Genomic DNA, 17741 nt, shown 5'->3' on the forward strand with positions numbered 1-17741 from the left:
AGCCTCGTTTGTACCTTCAAAGCCTGAGTCAGCAGGAATCTGCTCTGCCAGCCATCGCATTGGCAGCTGATGCTGTTTTTGTAAATTCTGCCTGCCCCCCCCACACACTCCTGACACACTACTCCTCCCGGATTGCGGCTAAATGTGGAGATGGTTTGCTCCGGAGGCGTCTGCTGATTAATTGTGTGGGCATCGGAACACGGCAAAAAGGAGAGCCCCCCCCCCACTCCCGTGCGGCTGCGAGACAGGTGTCGCAATGGTCAGGTGATGGGGAGTTGGGTGGGCAAGCGGGGTGGTGGTGGCAGCAGTTGGCTGCTCCCAAAAGTTCAGATTTATCTCAGGGTAAAGATCCGGAGGATGTGGGAGCAGAGGGAGAGAGGACACTGTTGGCTCCATCCTCTGGAGACAGGCCAAGGGACAATGGGATTAAACCTACCGATGAGGCAGATTTAGGTAAAACTCCTGGCAAGAAAAATCTCCAGGCTAGCTACTGACTTTTGGCAAAGTCCAAGTCAGTCCAACTGGCCTAACTTGCCAGAACTGTCTGCTCTGCCTCAAAGGGCTTCTCCAGGGTCTTGGGCAGAGATTGTACTTGGAATCTCCTGCATGCAAGGTGAGAGTCAACCTACAGGGGATGGAAAGAACACCAGGTTCAAGGTGCTTGTACAGTATTTATTTATTCAAACAACTTGGGTCCAGGATACCTCAAAGACTGCTTGATCCGTTATATCACTGCTTGATCAGTGAGGTCTTCGGGGAAGTCACAATTAGTGGTCCCCCATGGCTTGGATGCATGGTTCGTAGCAACCAGGAGCTGTGCTGGGTTCAGTATTGTGGGTCCAGTTTTATGGCACCCCCGTTCCAGCTGAGGCCAAACAGACCCTTGCCCTGTTAAACCTCTAGCACTTACGGAACACACACACACACACACACACACACAAACACACACACCAGCAGGCATTTTAACTGAATTCTAGTTTTACAGTCTTAACTCCTGTTTAGTTTCATTTTGTTTACTTCTCCCCTACTGTACTGCAATTAAGTGGCATATAAATGGTCGAATTAAATATAAACACTTGAAAACAAAGTGAGCAACTCGCACATTTCCTTTCCGTGAAAAACAACAGAAATCTCAAAATATGTATGCAAACGTGTAGTTTCTTTAAAAAAGCATTTAAAAGCATGTTTCCCTTTCAAAAGACACGTGCAAAATCCATATTTTGCTAGATTTAAGCTACCAATGACAATTAACAGAAGCATGAAATCTGCTGGGTGCCTCAACTCTGGTCTGCACATTAGCCCAAGAGGTGCAGATCAGGATGTTTGTATCCACAAAGATAAAATTCCTTGGGAAAAAGTCACCCATGCAGCAAAATCCTTATACCTGTTTGCTCAGAGGTAAGTCCCACCATGCTCCTAGAGATTTACTGCCATGTGTAGGCAAAAGATTGCAGACCAAATTAACTTCCCCTCCCAGCCTAGCAGGTCTTTTCCTGGTACTTTCAGTGCCACAGTAGTAGCAGAGTTTTTGGGTTGCTCTCCATTGCTCTTTAGCACCACCATTGTGGATGGTCAGTGGGGTGCACTGCAGCTTAGCAGAGGTCAGGTGACTCCAGGGACCAATGAGATCCACTTGGTCGTATAAAGCACCTGACTCTGGGCTAGGTCTTGCATGTAAACTGCTTAGGATTGAAGCCAACTAACTCTGGACTATACTACCGCATCATCATCAATCATGATGGTGATGATGGTGCTACCTGCTGCAGTGGTACTCACTCGCCTCCAAACAACTGGCTTTTAACAATCCCACTTTTGTATTGCTGGGCCCTAAGCGCGTGTGGCGCTTGTGGTCTAAACCACAGAGCCTAGGGCTTTCCGATCAGAAGGTTGGCGGTTCGAATCTCAGCGACAGGGTGAGCTCCCGTTGTTTGGTCCTAGCTCCTGCCAACCTAGCAGTTCGAAAGCATGTCAAAGTGCAAGTAGATAAATAGGTATCGCTCTGTCGGGAAGGTAAACGGCGTTTGTGTGTGCTGCTCTGGTTCGCCAGAAGTGGCTTAGTCATGCTGGCCACATGACCCGGAAGCTGGACGCCGGCTCCCTCGGCCAATAAATGAGATGAGCGCCACAACTCCAGAGTCGTCCGCCACTGGACCTAACGGTCAGGGGTCCCTTTACCTTTTAAGGCAAAGACAGGAGGCTGTGTTATACGGAGCCAGACAACTGGTGCACCCAATTCAGTATTGCTCACACTGACTTGCAGAGGCTTTTCAGAGATTCTCCCCCAGCCCTAGCCGCATTTGAACCTGGGACTGTAGAGCTAAGTTCATTCCCTAAGGGGCTTAGCAAAGGAGCTGGAACGCCCAACCCCTTCTGACCTTTCCACAATGTGGTGACTATCCTGTTTGGAGGAAAACATTGCTCAGCATGCATATAGGACTTTTTAGTTCAGAGAAAGGGTAAAAGGTGACATGACAGAAGTTCCTAAAATTATACGTGGCATGGAAGAAGTGGATAAAGATAAGTTTTTCTCCCTCTCTCATAGCACTGGAACTTGGGGACATCCGATGAAGCTGAATGTCAGAAGGTTCAAGACAGATAAAAGAAAGGACTTCTTCACACAGTGCATAGTTAAACTGTGGAACTCCCTCCTACAGGAGGAAGTGATGGTTACCAACTTGGATGGCTTTAAAGGAGGACTGGACAAATTCATAGAGCATATCGGTGGCTACCAGCCATGATGGCTGTGCTCTGTCTCCATGACCGGAGGCAGCAACGCTTCTGAGTACTATTTGATGCAAACTGCAGGAGGGGAGAATCCTCTTGTGTCTGAATACTTGTTGCGGGCTTCCCATTGGGGCATCTGGTCAGCCACTGTGAGAACAGGATGCTGGACTCGATGGGCCATTGGCCTGATCCAGCATGCTCTTCTTGTGTTCTGATCCACCAGCAACCAGCGTCTGAGCAGAACGATGCCCTTTCAGCTGCGTTCTCCACCAGGCTCACTCCTATTTTCTGGGGACATCTTGCCTCACCTCATGTGACCTTGCTGCTACAACCCCCTTTCGCCAGCTCTGACACTACACCAGCCTTCAAGCAAAGAGGCAAGATGGCCTGGAGCCAACACTGCTCTCTACCTCAAGAGACCTTTCGACACGTGAGACCCATCTGCTCCCTGCTAATTGCCTTCCACTTCCTTTGCCACTGCCCAACAGTTCCTCCAAGTGGTTTGAAAGAGAAAAAAATGGCCAAGTAATTAAATTGCTCTTGACTTCAAGGCAAGAGGTGTAGCAGCTTCACTCTGGGCCAACTCTCTCTGCTGGGGGTAGCGGAGAGCAATTATATTGATGGACAGTGAAATCTTCCAAGCCGAGTGTTTACATAAAGAGGTAAGAGGCTCAGAGAATGTGGGAGTCCTTTTTGGTGGCCTAGAGGGGATGTTGATGAAGATAACTAAACAAGGGCCTAGAAGACACCAAATGGAGATTTGCCCCACCACCAGAGTCACCAACTCCTCCTCTCTCTGCTTGTTTTTTTGATCAAAGTGATGAATTCCAAGACATAAGATAAGGAGAACATAGGAGCTGGATAAGGGAAATAGCTACCATTGCTTTGCCGTTTGCCCAAATGGATGCCTAAGCCATGACCTGCTTCCTGCCTCTTGGGAAGCTGGGATCCCTGCCAGCTGGCATGATACACACTGGACCATCTTGAAAGTCCCTGTGGGCACCTGTTACTCAGCAACACCCTTAGCTCATGCCACCTTGGGGAATTCCCAAGATGCAGGAGGGTGCATTTAATTCTCTGCAGTCTGTCGGCTGCTCACAAGGTTGTCAAGCCTCTCTGCCAAATCCTGAGAGGCAGGGAAGAAAAACCAGGTTCTGTTGCCACATCTCTCTCACTGGCTATGTCCAGCGGAGGGGAGCCTTTTTCAGACCAAAAGCCACATTCTGTTGTGGGCAATCTTGAGGGGGTGGCGCTTGAGAAGAGCCTGCTGGATCAGGCCAATGGCTCCTCTAGTCCAGCAGAAGAGCACTCTCTCCCTCCTGTGGTTTCCAGCATCTGGCATTTCTGCCTCCAACTGTGGAGGTAGAGCATAGCCATTGTCGGGAAGCCCTCTCCTCCGTGAATTTGCCCAGTCCTCTTTTAAAACCATCCAAGTTGGTGGCCATCACTGCCTCCTGGTGGAGAATGTCAGTGGTGGGTGCAGTCCGAAGAAGAAGAAGAGTTTGGATTTGATATCCCGCTTTATCACTACCCGAAGGAGTCTCAAAGTGGCTAAGATTCTCCTTTCCCTTCCTCCCCCACAACAAACACTGTGTGAGGTGAGTGAGGCTGAGAGACTTCAGGGAAGTGTGACTAGCCCAAGGTCACCCAGCAGCTGCATGTGGAGGAGCAGGGAATCAAACCCAGTTCACCAGATTACGAGACTACCGCTCTTAACCACTACACCACACTGGACCTCAGAGGCCAAAGTAGGTGAAGCAGTGGATACAGCTCTTATCTTTTATTTATTTATTTTAACAGAACTTAATACATTGTTGGTTGTAATAAAACCTCTAGGGTTTATAGTCTAGACATGCAAAAGTCAAGATCTCTGTCTCTTTCTCTCTCTAGCTACACAAACACACACAGCCTTTGTCACCCAACCATCCATCCCAGCTGAGAAAAAGGAGCCAGTGTGGTGTAGTGGTTAAGAGCGGTGGACTTGTAATCTGGGGAACCGGGTTCGCTTCCCTGCTCCTCCACATGCAGCTGCTGGGTGACCTTGGCCCAGTCACACTTGTCTGAAGTCTCTCAGCCCCACTCACCTCACAGAGTGTTTGTTGTGGGGGAGGAAGGGAAAGGAGAATGTTAGCCGCTTTGAGACTCCTTAAGGGGAGTGAAAGGCGGGATATCAAATCCAAACTCTTCTTCTTCATCTTCTTCATTCCCCTGGGGCCCACTTTGGGGTGAACATGACAAGCCCAGGTTTGTGTTTTGTTGCTCCTGGTATGGCCAGGGGTGGGGAATGAGCAAAGCGTGGTGGCCTTTTGAGCAGCCTGCACAAACATGCTACTAGTTCCCATTAAACCATGGCTACATGTTAGCTATGGTGTAACATGGCATGCGAAGCAGGGCAATGACAGGTGCTGAGCTGAAAAGTGTTGTGTGCCTTCTTCCCTGCCCCCCCCACCTAGAAAAAACTTTCTTCCTATTACTGTACAGAGGAGGAGTGTATGCTCCAAAACAAACTGCTGCGTCTGAAGGGTTATAATCCTACTGTTCATCTTGTGGGTCAGTCCATGTACTAAAATTAGGAGGCTTCTGAATGGCACTGTACAGTGGTACCTCGGGTTAAGTACTTAATTCGTTCCAGAAGTCTGTTCTTAACCTGAAACTGTTCTTAACCTGAGACACCACTTTAGCCAATGTGGCCTCCTGCTGCTGCTGCGCCACCGGAGCACGATTTCTGTTCTCATCCTGAAGCAAAGTTCTTAACCTGAGGTACTATTTCTGGGTTAGCAGCATCTGTACCTGAAGCGTATGTAACCTGAAGCATATGTAACCCAAGGTACCACTGTACAAATGTTTGGGACTTCTTCATTTAGAGATAAGGTAAGTAAGGTGACATGACCTCAGGAGGGGAGAGTGCTCTTGAGTTTGGGTCCTGGCTTCTGGTTTTCCCATTGTGGGGCATCTGGGTGGTCATAGAGAGAATACGATGATGGACAAGATGGGCCACTGGTCTGATCCAGCACGCTCTTTTTGTGGACTTGCATTCTTCTGATAGTTTATAAAATTATGAATGGCATGGAGAAAGTGGCCACAGAGAGGCTTTTCTCCATACTAGAACTTGTGGACATCTAATGAAGCTGAATGTCGGAAGATTCAGGGCAGATAAAAGAAAGCATTTCTTCACGTTCACCTATGGAACTCACTCCCTGCAGGGGGCTGTGATGGCCACCAACTTTGGATAGCTTTAAAAGAGTTTTAGACAAATCTATGCAGGAGAGAGAGCTGTTGATGGCTACTAGCCGTGATAGCTATGCTTTGCCTCCACAGTTGGAGGTTGTGATGCTTCTGAAGAGGGCCAGCCCAAGACATTTTGGCGCCGAAGGCGAACCACAAAATGGTGTTCCCATTCCAGGGAAGATGGGGTGAGTGAAGATCTACATCAGAAACAAGGCGGGGAATGAAGATCTACAGTGGTACCTCGGGTTACAGACGCTTCAGGTTACAGACTCCGCTAACCCTGAAATAGTACCTCAGGTTAAGAACTTTGCTTCAGGATGAGAACAGAAATCGTGCTCCAGCAGCGCGGCGGCAGTGGGAGGCCCCATCAGCTAAAGTGGTACCTCAGGTTAAGAAAAGTTTCAGGTTAAGAACGGACCTGCAGAACAAATTAAGTTCATAACCAGAGGTACCACTGTACATCGGGAACAAGGGTGGGAGGAGACCAGCAGTGCCTACTATTCACCAAGAGGCCACTGTAAAAGTGGCATTGGGGTGGGGCCTGCTGAGGAGATGGCATATCTGGTCTCTAAGGGGCATGCCACAGCAGTGGCATCAGCATCAGACGATGCATTCCTTGGAGGCCAGATTTGCTGCCTCTGTGGATTTTGCTGCCTGAGGCAGTCACCTCACCTTGCCTCATGGGTGGGCCAGACCTGCTTCTGAATAACATTTGCTGGAAGACACAGGGAGAGTGTTCTGGCTCTCAGGTTCTGCTTGTGGGTTTCCCATTGGGGCATCTGGTCAGCTACTGTAAGAAGAGGAAGCAGGATTAGATAGGCCCCCTTTGGCCTGATCCAGCAGGCTCTTCTTCTGTTCATACTGTCCATCTGCCAAACATGGGGGGAGGAGAGACGTACACTACTTTGGGAAGAGGAAAGTGCAGAGGCTCCCCACCTCCACCCCTGAGCGTGCTGATAACCAGAGCATTAATGCTGCAAGGCCAATTCTTCCCGTTCCGCACTAGCAAATTGCACCAGCTGAGCTGCTCCAGCAGAGCTTTTTGCTCTGCTCCCAATCAGCACCAAACGCAGCAACTCAGCAAGAATTTCCCATTATGCTTCAGCAGGGACTTTGGCACCTGGATGACTCAGCGGACAGGCCCCTGGCGACTCTGGAGCCAGGGAACATTTGGCGTTCTCACACAGCCGCACGCACGCACAGACACAGTCACCCGCTGCCTTTTAAGGGGCACAGCCACTGCAAATATTTGGAGGATCAGGTGAGCTTGTGAGGGGTGAAGGGGGGGGGTCCTAGCTCAACTGCTGGCGGGGAAGTGCTCTATTGCTCGGGTTCCCATAGAGTGGCTACTGTGGGAACAGGGCACTGGGCTAGGTGGGCCACTGGCCTGATCCAGCAGAGTCGTCTTATATTCTAATGAGAGCATCAGTTTTGCATGCAGAAGGTCCCAAGTTCAATATCCGGCACTTCCCATTAAAAGCCATCTCATGATGGGAAAGACGCTTCTCTGCTTGAGACTCCGGAGAGGTGATAGCTCTCAGAGTAGATAATACTGAGCAAGATGGATTAATGGCCTGACCTAGTATAATTCAGGTTCCTTTGCTCTCCTTATGTTAGTTACCTGCAGTGCTATTTTTTTCTAGAATAAGAGGTGCCAGAATTCATCACGAACTTCTGCTTTCTTCTCTTAGAATGGCAATGGCACCCAGTGAAGAAAATGCTCTGCATTTAATTAATTTAATTCAGGGGCAGAACATCTGTGGTTCTCCATATGTTGTTGGACTCAAACCCCCAACACAAAGAGTCAGTGGTCAGGGACAATGGGAGTTGGAGCCCAACATTATCTGGAGGGGCACATGTCTCTCCCCCCCCCCCCGGATTTAGCTGCCTCCCTAATTTTTGTGCATTGGAAAGCTTTGCAATTGTGCCTTCAAAGAAACTCACACCCATCTCTGACTCCCTCCCTTTGAGTAATTCCACCCATGGGATCTGACCCAGTATTTCTTTAAATTTGCTGAAATCAGCTTTCCTGGGTACACAGCTGACTACACTCAGCTTTCCCATTTCTCCGTATCACGATTCCCAAGATGAACCAAGTCATTTCCACCCCAAATCCCCAGTATCTCACCTCACTTATCAGATTGTTTGTTAATTTTATTTACAAGATTTATTTCCTGCCTTTCATCTTAGGGCAGATCAGATAGGAAGCCGGTGACGCCCAGTAAGGCCATTCAACGCCTTCCCCCCAATAAAATATATGAGGGGGGCTGGGCCCCCTCAAAGTTGATGGGCATTGCCATTCAAATGGTGTGCATGCACTGTGTCATGTGACTGATTATGCGGGGCGGGGTTTACCGGCCCTCCCATATTTTATTCAAGTTGGCACCTCTGAGACCAGTGGTCCATTTAGGTCTGTGTTGTATACCCCAGTACTCCTTAACCTTTCTAGATCTGAACCCACCTCAAACCCAAACCACAGAGCCTAGGACTTGCTGATCAGAAGCCTAGGACTTGCCGATCAGAAGGTCAGTGGTTCGAATCCCCACGACAGGGTAAGCTCCCATTGCTCGGTCCCTGCTCCTGCCAACCTAGCAGTTTGAAAGCACGTCAAAGTGCAAGTAGATAAATAGGTACTGCTCTGGCGGGAAGGTAAACGACATTTCCGTGCACTGCTCTGGTTCGCCAGAAGCGGCTTAGTCATGCTGGCCATATGACCCGGAAGCTGTACGTCGGCTCCCTCGGCCAATAAAGTGAGATGAGCGCCGCAAGCCCAGAGTCGGCCACGACTGGACCTAATGGTCAGGGGTCCCTTTACCTTTATCTTAAGTTTGGGAAATACTGATTAAAATGCAATCACAAGTCCTTGGTTTGAATCTTGACACTCTTATGAGAACTGCCTCCCCACTGCAATGTAATACAGGACAACAGCATTAGTCTCCCTTACAGGATTGTTATTAAGTTTTATTTTGAAAATTTTATGTGAGCATGCTAAAGCACTGGATCATGGGCAGCCAACCTAGTCCTCTCCAGATGTTGATGGACTGTAGTTGCATTACCCTGAACAGCTAGGGCTGACTGGAACTGGAATCCAACATCTGGAGAAGAGCAGGTTGTCTGTCCCTGCAGTACAATAAATGCTAAATATAATAGCAACAGCAATGAATAAAAATGACAGGTCAAATAAGTCCCTGAAAACCCAAGCAGTTAACTGATTTTTTTTAAGTCATTATCTCAGTCTACAAACATGCCCAAGTTATTCCTAATTAAACAAATTCACTCATAACAGAAAGAGAGGTCTGGTGCCAGCAAAATTGGCATAGAGGAGATCTAGGCATTGGACTCAAAATGAGCAACAGCTTTCAAAATGTCAGAGACAGAAGACTCCACAGGGAGGAAGGAAAGGGAAAGAGAGATTCATGCACCCACATACTTTACTCATCAGGATTTTAGTGTGCATTTTGGTAAGCATTCTTTGGCAAATAATCACATTTCCCCCCAATCAACTTCCCCTACACAGTTTTGTGCATTATTTTCTTACTAATGCATGGATTTTTAGACACACTTCCCCCTAGCATGCACGTAAGCTGGAGAAGTGCAATACAAAGTGTAAATTTCGAAGAACTGCTGCGTTCCAATCCATCTATTGTTTCCTCAATTGTGATTTAGGTAGGTCTTCATTTAAATACGAACCAAACTTAAGTCTCTCCCACATCCCTAAGGGTGGGACACAGGAAGCTGCCTTATACCGAGTCAAACCACTGGTCCATTGAGCTCATCATAGACTGCAATGACTGGCAGGATTTTAAGCAAGAGTCTCTCCCAACCCTACCTGGATATGTCATTGGGGACTGAACCAAGGACCTTCTGCTTGCAAGGCAGATGCTGTGCTATTTCGCTATGGTGGTGGTGGGGAAGATAAATTATTCTAAGGACTCTTCTTTGCCAGACGCAGAAGCCCTCGCTCGCTCTCTTTCCCTGCCTCCCTAGCAGATATCCATAGGTACACTGATGTACTCGATCCATCAATGCTGATGCATCCCAATAACACTCTGCCAAGCAACCCACCCACGTACCTGGAAAGCACCCACCCATCGCAGTCAGCATTCCCAGGGCTCTTCATCTCAGAAATATCTCTGCTGCCCAGCTGCAAGCTCTGCCGAGTCAGAGTTTCCTGAATCAATGCAATCAACTGAACCGCGGAGGCTCTTTTCATGTTTCATGAAACCTGGTAGCCAAAGCCTGGAGAAAAGCCTTATTGGCTCAGGATGTCACCTGCTTTGCATTCAAGAAGGCCTAGATTCAATCCCTGGCATTGCCAAAGATCTCTCCAGCTGAAAAGCTAATCCAGCTCACTCCCCCCCCCCCCTTTCTGATTTATTAAGATGGCAGGGGATACCCAGTGGTTGGAGATGATGGGAGTGGCAGTCCGATGGCATGTGGAGGTTCCCCATGTTCCCCATGCCTAAGTAGAGAACCTAAGAACAACCAGCTGAATCAGGCCTGTTGTCTACACTGGTAGCAGCTCTCTAGGGTCTTGGGCAGCGGTCTTTATTTGAAGAGGTTGAGGGTGTTCTGGTGTTCTGCATGCAAAGCACAACTGAGCATTGAACCTCCCCCAACTGCCTTTGCAATTGCATTTTGCCTGCTGCTCAGGGTCTCCAGCCCTTTCACCCCAGGAGTCCCATGCTGGAAAACCTCATTCCTCAGGTTTGGCAGAGGATCTCGGAGGACGCCCTCTGCGCTGCTCAAAGGCTACGGGAGCCTCTCATTCTTATGCTGCCTGACAGCCAGCTGCCAGCCTTTTCAGCTATTCATTTCTTGAAATATATATTTAATCAGAGGCACCACGGTCCTTTAATTTGCTCAGCCGGGGAGAGAGAGAGTGTCCTTGCCTGCGGGGAAATCTTTCAGTGAGTTCACAGTGACTCAAGCACTTCTTCACGGAGGCAGCCGGCCGGCTGCTGTCGCCCAGAGACAAAAGCCTTCAAAAGTGCTCACGTCTTTGCCAAACACCAGAACCTCGGATAATTTGCCAGTTCTGAGGGTGAAAGAGCTCTCTTCCTTTCCACCACCCTTGGCCTCCTCTGCATTTCTTCAGCTGATAAGGGGTGGGGGAGAAAGGAGGGTCCCGTCCCCCCACCCCTGCACAAAGGCAATAAGATGGCATTGGTGGTAGCAGTTATAGTGACATAGCTTGCTAAGACAGTAGGCAGGCTTAGACGGAGAGATTCTGCACCCATGCAAATGGACTCGAAGGGGTTAAAGACTGTTTTGTCTTAGCTGACTTGGGAGTAGAACCCAGGGTCGCCAAATGAAACTGAATGGCAGTTGAGCCAAGATGGATAAATGTAAGAACTTCTTCCTGCAAGGTGTTAATTAACTTATGGAACTCACCTGGGAAGGTAAGCCCATCTAGGAGAAGGAAAACTCTGATCCTAAACCTCCGCTGGCTTGTGGAACATCTTTGGGAGAAGAAAAAGCTATGGGGTGAAGCCTACACAAATCCAGAGTGGAGCCCCTAAGAGGGTTGGATGGGACCTTGTACGCCTCCTTCCGACAACTCCTGCAGCCAGCTGGCAACCAAACATATTGTTTGGCTCTCCTTTGGACCACATCAATGAGGCCGATAGGGGGGTTGTCATCTGGGCAGCCCAGGACCTCCATACACATTGCCTAGGTTTGCGCCCAAGGATTTCACCTTTGTGCTGCTAAGACAGTGGTTTGACCTGACTGCTGGAAGCAAACTCCATTGTCTCTTGAGACAGATAGATATCAACAAAAACTCACTGCCATATGACATTATAGCTACTAGCTTAGATTTGCTTGTTTATTTCAACAAATAACGCTAGTAGACGTTTTGTAAGGAGGAATATATGAAATATTGCAAAGAAGAGAAAGAAGAGAGAGATTAGTTATGATATTTAAATGTAATAGTGAAAGTAAGAAATGTAAATTAAGTGGAAAAGATTAGAAAATTTTCAGATGTGATTGATGGAAGTCAAAAAAATTGTATAAGATATAAAAGCATGTTTAATAATTGTTGAAAATGATATGTTAAAAAACTAATAAAAATATTTTAAAAGATTTGCTTGTTTATTTAGTCTATTTACATCCCACCCTTCCTGTTAATGGAGCCCAAGGCAGCAAACACACCACTGAAGCAATCCCATTCAAAACATAATTATGTATATATGTTGCCTATAAATGATTATGATAAAATAAAAACCTCAGGGGATGGGTGTATCCTTACCCATTAGCCGTTATAATCAAGCGTAATTTCCATATTCACAAGCAAAACAGACACTAAACATCTGATGCCAGAGACAAACCTTCCAACTTGGCCATGCCAGCATCTGGTTCTGGGTTTCAGCTCATGCAGGGCCTCAAATCACCTTCCTTGCTATGTCTCGCCTTTGAAATGCGTGCAAGAAAAGATATTGCAAGGAGCTGATTTAGGCTATGTTGCACTGGACTCTGCACCAGAGCACCCCTTCCCTGAAAAACAGTTTTATTTATTTCCTTATTTGCTATTTTAGATTTCCTTATTTGCTATTTTAGTAGATGATACTCAGCTTTTCTCAAAGTCAAAGCCACTTGCAAATTAACAACAGGAAAACACAACCGGCAGCGCAAAGGGCAGTGCAGTTCTTTAGGTTACACCACATCGTTGAATGACCAAGAAACAGAACCCAGGGCAGGAGTGAGCAGGGTGAATTCCTAATAAACAAACACACTCCTTGGCATCAAGTCAAACTATTGGCCCATCCTCCCCAGTACTGTCTGTTTTGATTGGCAGGTAGGGAACTACCTACACCCTACAGGTCAAGCACACTTGCAACACTCTTGCACACAATCATGGCTTCCCCCTCAAAGAATCCTGGGAATGTAAGTTTGTTAAGGGTGCTGGGGATTGTATTCTGTTGCAGTTCTTTGGACTGCTGAAGTGGTAGGAATGTGCTTTAAATGCATCACCGAACTCTTCAAGATCTGAGGCAAGGAGCTTTCAGCTCAGCCTATGAACTGAGAATGCTTATGTATTCCCTGTTCATTTATCTGCAATGTCCTGTCTCTTTTCTATGTTTTTTTATTAAATATTTCATAGAACCATAGAATTGTAGAGATGGAAGGGACCCAAAGCCTCATCCAGTCCAACCCTCTTGCAGTTATTTATTTATTTTAATTAAAAAAAACCAATGGTGTCACAGGCTAGCCATGTTAGCCTGTTACATCAAAACTCACAAAGGACTGTATTCAAAGGACTGTCCTACTCAGAGTAGATCCACTGAAATTAATGAACATGATTAACCCAGGTCCCTTGATTTCTATAGATTTGCTCTGAATAAAGATTAGTTGATACAACCCAAACAGTCTTGTGCCATCTAAGCAAAATAAGGCTTGCATCCAGCTAAGTCCTATTGAGAGAAGACTCGTGGAAATTAATGAACCTAAGTGAGTGGCCATCTGCTCATCTCTGTCCTATACAATTCTCAGTATTTCAGCTATCCGCTCATTGTTATGGGAGAACACTCAAGTTCTGTCGCTCCATTAAAAAAAGAGAAAAATGCATTCATTAATACCCCAATTGCATGCTGGAACATAGCAGGCTAAGAGAAACAAATTAAATTATTAAAGGCTCACATAAGTCCAAAGCTGTCATATGCTCCATCCACATCTCTGCATGGTTTACTACTCAGGCTGCAACTCTTCCTTTGCCCCCATGCTGGGGGTGAGGATGAATCTGCTTCTCTTCTGTAGGACATGTGACTAAATGATCCAGCTATTCCCCTGATGCGGAGATGCAGCAGAATTATCCACCCTCACGGGTGTGTGTGTGCCTGCTTCCTCTCTGCACGAGTCACCGCTCTGGGCTTGCTTGCTTCTAGCCAAGAGGCATTTCCAGATCAGTGACTCGTGCAGAAAAATAGAAGGCAGGCTCCTGTGAGGTTGGGTATTTCTCTCTCTCTCAAAGCAAAACCTTCAGGGGTGCAGAAGGAAGGGGTACCTCCCCTTTTAATTCAGGAAACAGCAGGCATCGGTTGCATCAAGATTGGCCAACACTGCATTGCTTAATATAAATTAGCCAAGCCAATGCATCTTTTAAGACTGTAACCCTCAACATTCCAGGAGCTCCTGTCCTGTCACTGAGTTGGCCTTCTTTGTCTTTTGGGGCATGCATGGATAGCTCAATCAGTAGAGCACGAGACTCTTAATCTCAGAGCCATGGGTTTGAGCCCCATGCTGGGCAAAATATTCCTGCATTGCAGGGGGTTGGGCCAAATGGCCCCTTTGGTCCCTTCCAACTCTACATTTTATGATCACGGTAAATTCCACCATCATTACTACCTCCTCTTGCATGACACACATTCCTAAATTATTCAAGTGATCCCCCAAGAGTGCACACTGATGTGACAGCGGCAGCAGCAGCAACAGCATCCAACTGACACAGGCGGTGCCAACCAGAAAACGCAAAACCAGCCGCTTCCTGCCATGCATTAGCAACGTTGGAGGTTGTTGAAGTCAGAGTCGGGGAGGAGGTGAAAAGCTTGGTATGTTAGGCAGGAAGTTGAGTAAGAGTGAGGTGGGTGGGGGAACTCAGCCTTGTAGTTTTCAGGAAGGGGTTATGGGCAAGGCAAGCCAGAAAGCACAGATTATGGGGATGGAGGAGAAGGAGCCTCTTGGCAAATATTTCTATGCACAGCAACATCTTTGTGATTCAGTTTTCATGGCACAGAACATGCAAAGTCAAACGATGACTCACCCACCTGCTCACAAGTATTTTTATTAGCATGAATGGCTGGTTTTAAAGGTTTTAGTTTTTAAAAGAAAAACATGGTTGCCTGGGGGCTCTTGTTAACTCACCATAGGCGATTAGGCAGGTGGTGGTTTACAAACCTGCCTAGAGCTGCTCTCTAGATTGGGTTATTTCGCCTTCAGACACGAGGTTGAATATGTACCCAAGCAGCCCTGCAGCCTAATGCTCGTTTTTTTCCTTTCTGCACAGAGCAATTCCTCTATGAGGAAAGATTACAACACTTTGGTCAGGAAAAGTAGAGGCGCATGTAGAAAATAATCTGTAGGAGAAAGCAGATAGAAAGAAACTTCTCTCTTTATATCAGTACTAGGTGCTGGGGGCACCCAAATGAAGCTGAATGTCTGAAGATTGAGGATGGGGAAAAGGAAGGTCTTCCTCACATCACATGTAATTACATTATGGAATTTCCTAGCACAAGTGGTAACGATGGCTGCCAACTGAGACAGCTTTAAAAGGGGATTAGAGAAACACGCCAAGGAGGATAAGGTTGTCAGTGATACTAGTCACAATGGCTGCATGTAGCCTCCAGTATCAGAGAAGGTACAGGCCTCTGAATACCAGTTGGTGAGGAGTGCTGTTGAACTTGTAACCAGCTTGTGGGCCTCCCTTTGAGGCATCTGGCTTACCACTGTGAGAACAGGACATTAAGGGCTAGATGAGCCTTTGGTCTGATCCAGCTGTTGAAATATTGATGGGAAGGTCTTTGGGGCAGGGACCTGACTTGTTTACAGCATACTGAGAGGCGTCACACACATTGAAGGACGCTCGCGTGGCAAGGGGATGGCAGACCCTACAATCAGCAGGTGAAGTCTTCTTGGTGGTACTGCTACCAGGGCCTGCCTGGTTGGCACTGACCCATGGCAGGGCCTTTTCAGTGGTGATTCCTCATCTGTAGAATGTCCTCCCTGGTGAGACGCACCTGGATCCGTCACTACTGTACTATCTTTTCATTATTAGCCAGGCATTAGGTGGCTGAAGAAATACCATAGAATCATATATTGTTCCAGGCAACCCTGTGATCATGGGACGGAACAATGCTTCTAATTGAAATTGCTCTTAGAATGCTTTTAACTGTAACTGCTTTCAGGTGTTTCAAAGTTTTAATTGTTTTTAGAATGTTTTGATCTGTTTTAGAAAGCTTTCATTTTGCTTTTTACATTGTATATCTGTTTGTCGCCCTGGGGTCCTTGGGAAGGAAGGGTGGGATATAAACAAGCAAATAAATAAATATAAAGAAATAGGATAACTATTATGATGCCTTAAAAACAAACAAAAACAACTCAGTTGTTGCAGGCCTAACCAGATTCCCCTTGGTTGCTTCTTGCACTGCTCCAGAAATGCTCCTCTGTTTACATCTTCTCCATGTTGGGAAAGGGCAATAGCTCAGTAGTAGAGACTCTGCTTTACATGCAAAAAGTCCCAGGTTCAATCCCCAATGGCACCAGCAGGTTGAGCTGGGAGAGACCTCCTGCCTGAAACCCTGGACAGCCATTGCTGCCAGTCAGTGTAGACAATACTGATGGAGATAGTGGTCTGACTCAGTATAAGGCAACTTCCTATGATGTGAGTTACCAAGATGGGTTGGGGAGAGGCAGTGCACAATAGCAGATGGCTGAAGCAGCAAAAAGAACAGGCTCACCGTGGCTGAAGCTTCTGTGAGAGAGCTCATGGAAGCTACAATCAATGGGCAAGCCTCAGAAGGGCCACTGGACTTCTCGCTCAGCCACCTTCAAATTTCCGAATCCTCCGCCAGCTAGGTAAAGCTGCCAGACTCTCTACATTCACGCACAGAGGTATATCCTGGAGAGCACCTCTCGAGTTATTATAGAATTGGCAGGGACCCAAAGGGTCATGTAGTACAACCCCCTATTATGTTGTATTTAAAAGAAGTAACCACAATACATGTTCTTACTGTATACTGTATACCATATTTAAGAGGTCTGGCATTTTAATTTCGAATATATGCAAGACCCTCTGTGGACACGTTGCATTTTCCCTCCTGGCATCTAAGACACACTACCTTCCAAAGGCGTTATGAAACACCGCCACACACTCTCTTTATGAACTAATACCTCCCTGCCAAGTCTGATCCACTCTGATCCATTCCATATCTCAGCTTTCACCAACCAAGGTTGTTGATTGGGTTATGCTGCTGACACCCTATAGCACCTCTTTTGAGGGAGCTGCCAATATGCCACTGGGCACTAAATGCTAAAAGGTTTTGCTTTTAGCATTTAAAGCACTAAACAGCTTGGGGCCAGGTTACCCAAGGGAGCACCTCGCCCTACATATCTATGCCTGGCATCTGCACTCTTCCGATGGGGCACTGCTGAGAGTAGGTCATGCTTCAGAGGTGGTGTGCTTAGCTTGCACTAGAAACTGGGTTTTTAGCGTTGCAGTCCTAGCCCTCTGGAATCAATAGCCAGATAAAATTAAGGACATTGCTGAGCACCATGATGTCTCGGCACCTTAAAGACATTTTTATTCAGGAAAGCTTTCCCTGGTGGGTGACCCAGTCACTTATGGACTATTGATTGCATATTTGCAGATATGGTTTTATGCTTCCTAGAATTTTTAAGGTACAGTTTTATTGTTTCTGGACTTTTGCAGAAATTATCTTACTGCGCTTAGTAACCTGCCCTTACGTTTTATCCTTTTTGTTATTTTGCACACCTCTTTGGGAAGCTGTTTATAAATCTGTTAAACAAACATGTAAATCAATACCTGGCAATCCCTCAGAAGTTTTGGACTACACTCCAGCTGTGGTGGATGGCTGATGGCCATTGTAGTCCAAAACATCAGGAGGGCACCAGCTTGGCAAAAGCTGCTGTACTCCTTCAGAGGCCAACCAGATGGAACAAAGGCATTTGAGAGCAATGCTGGATGGCAATACACAAAACCATGTTTTAGGAAATAATGTTGTGGCCACATCCAACATTTCTACCCTCTAGAGGTAAATCAAATCTGGTGACTGTTA

At 46.9% G+C, this 17741-nt stretch overlaps 1 protein-coding gene across 5 annotated transcripts in view; it reads right to left on the minus strand.

The window, feature by feature from the left end:
• KCNAB2 (potassium voltage-gated channel subfamily A regulatory beta subunit 2) overlaps positions 1-17741 on the minus strand; it is a 106368-nt gene that overhangs the window by 87733 nt on the left and 894 nt on the right. The window contains exon 1 of one of the 5 annotated variants that reach the window (XM_081923749.1): positions 15-189. The exons of the other annotated variants lie outside the window; for them this stretch is intronic. The gene's annotated coding sequence lies outside the window, so the exon portion shown is untranslated. Of the gene's footprint in view, positions 1-14; positions 190-17741 lie in introns of those variants that run through there. 5 annotated transcript variants of the gene reach the window in all.

Source organism: Podarcis melisellensis, assembly GCF_964234715.1.
Source record: "Podarcis melisellensis genome assembly, chromosome: 8".
Lineage (NCBI taxonomy): Eukaryota > Metazoa > Chordata > Lepidosauria > Squamata > Lacertidae > Podarcis > Podarcis melisellensis.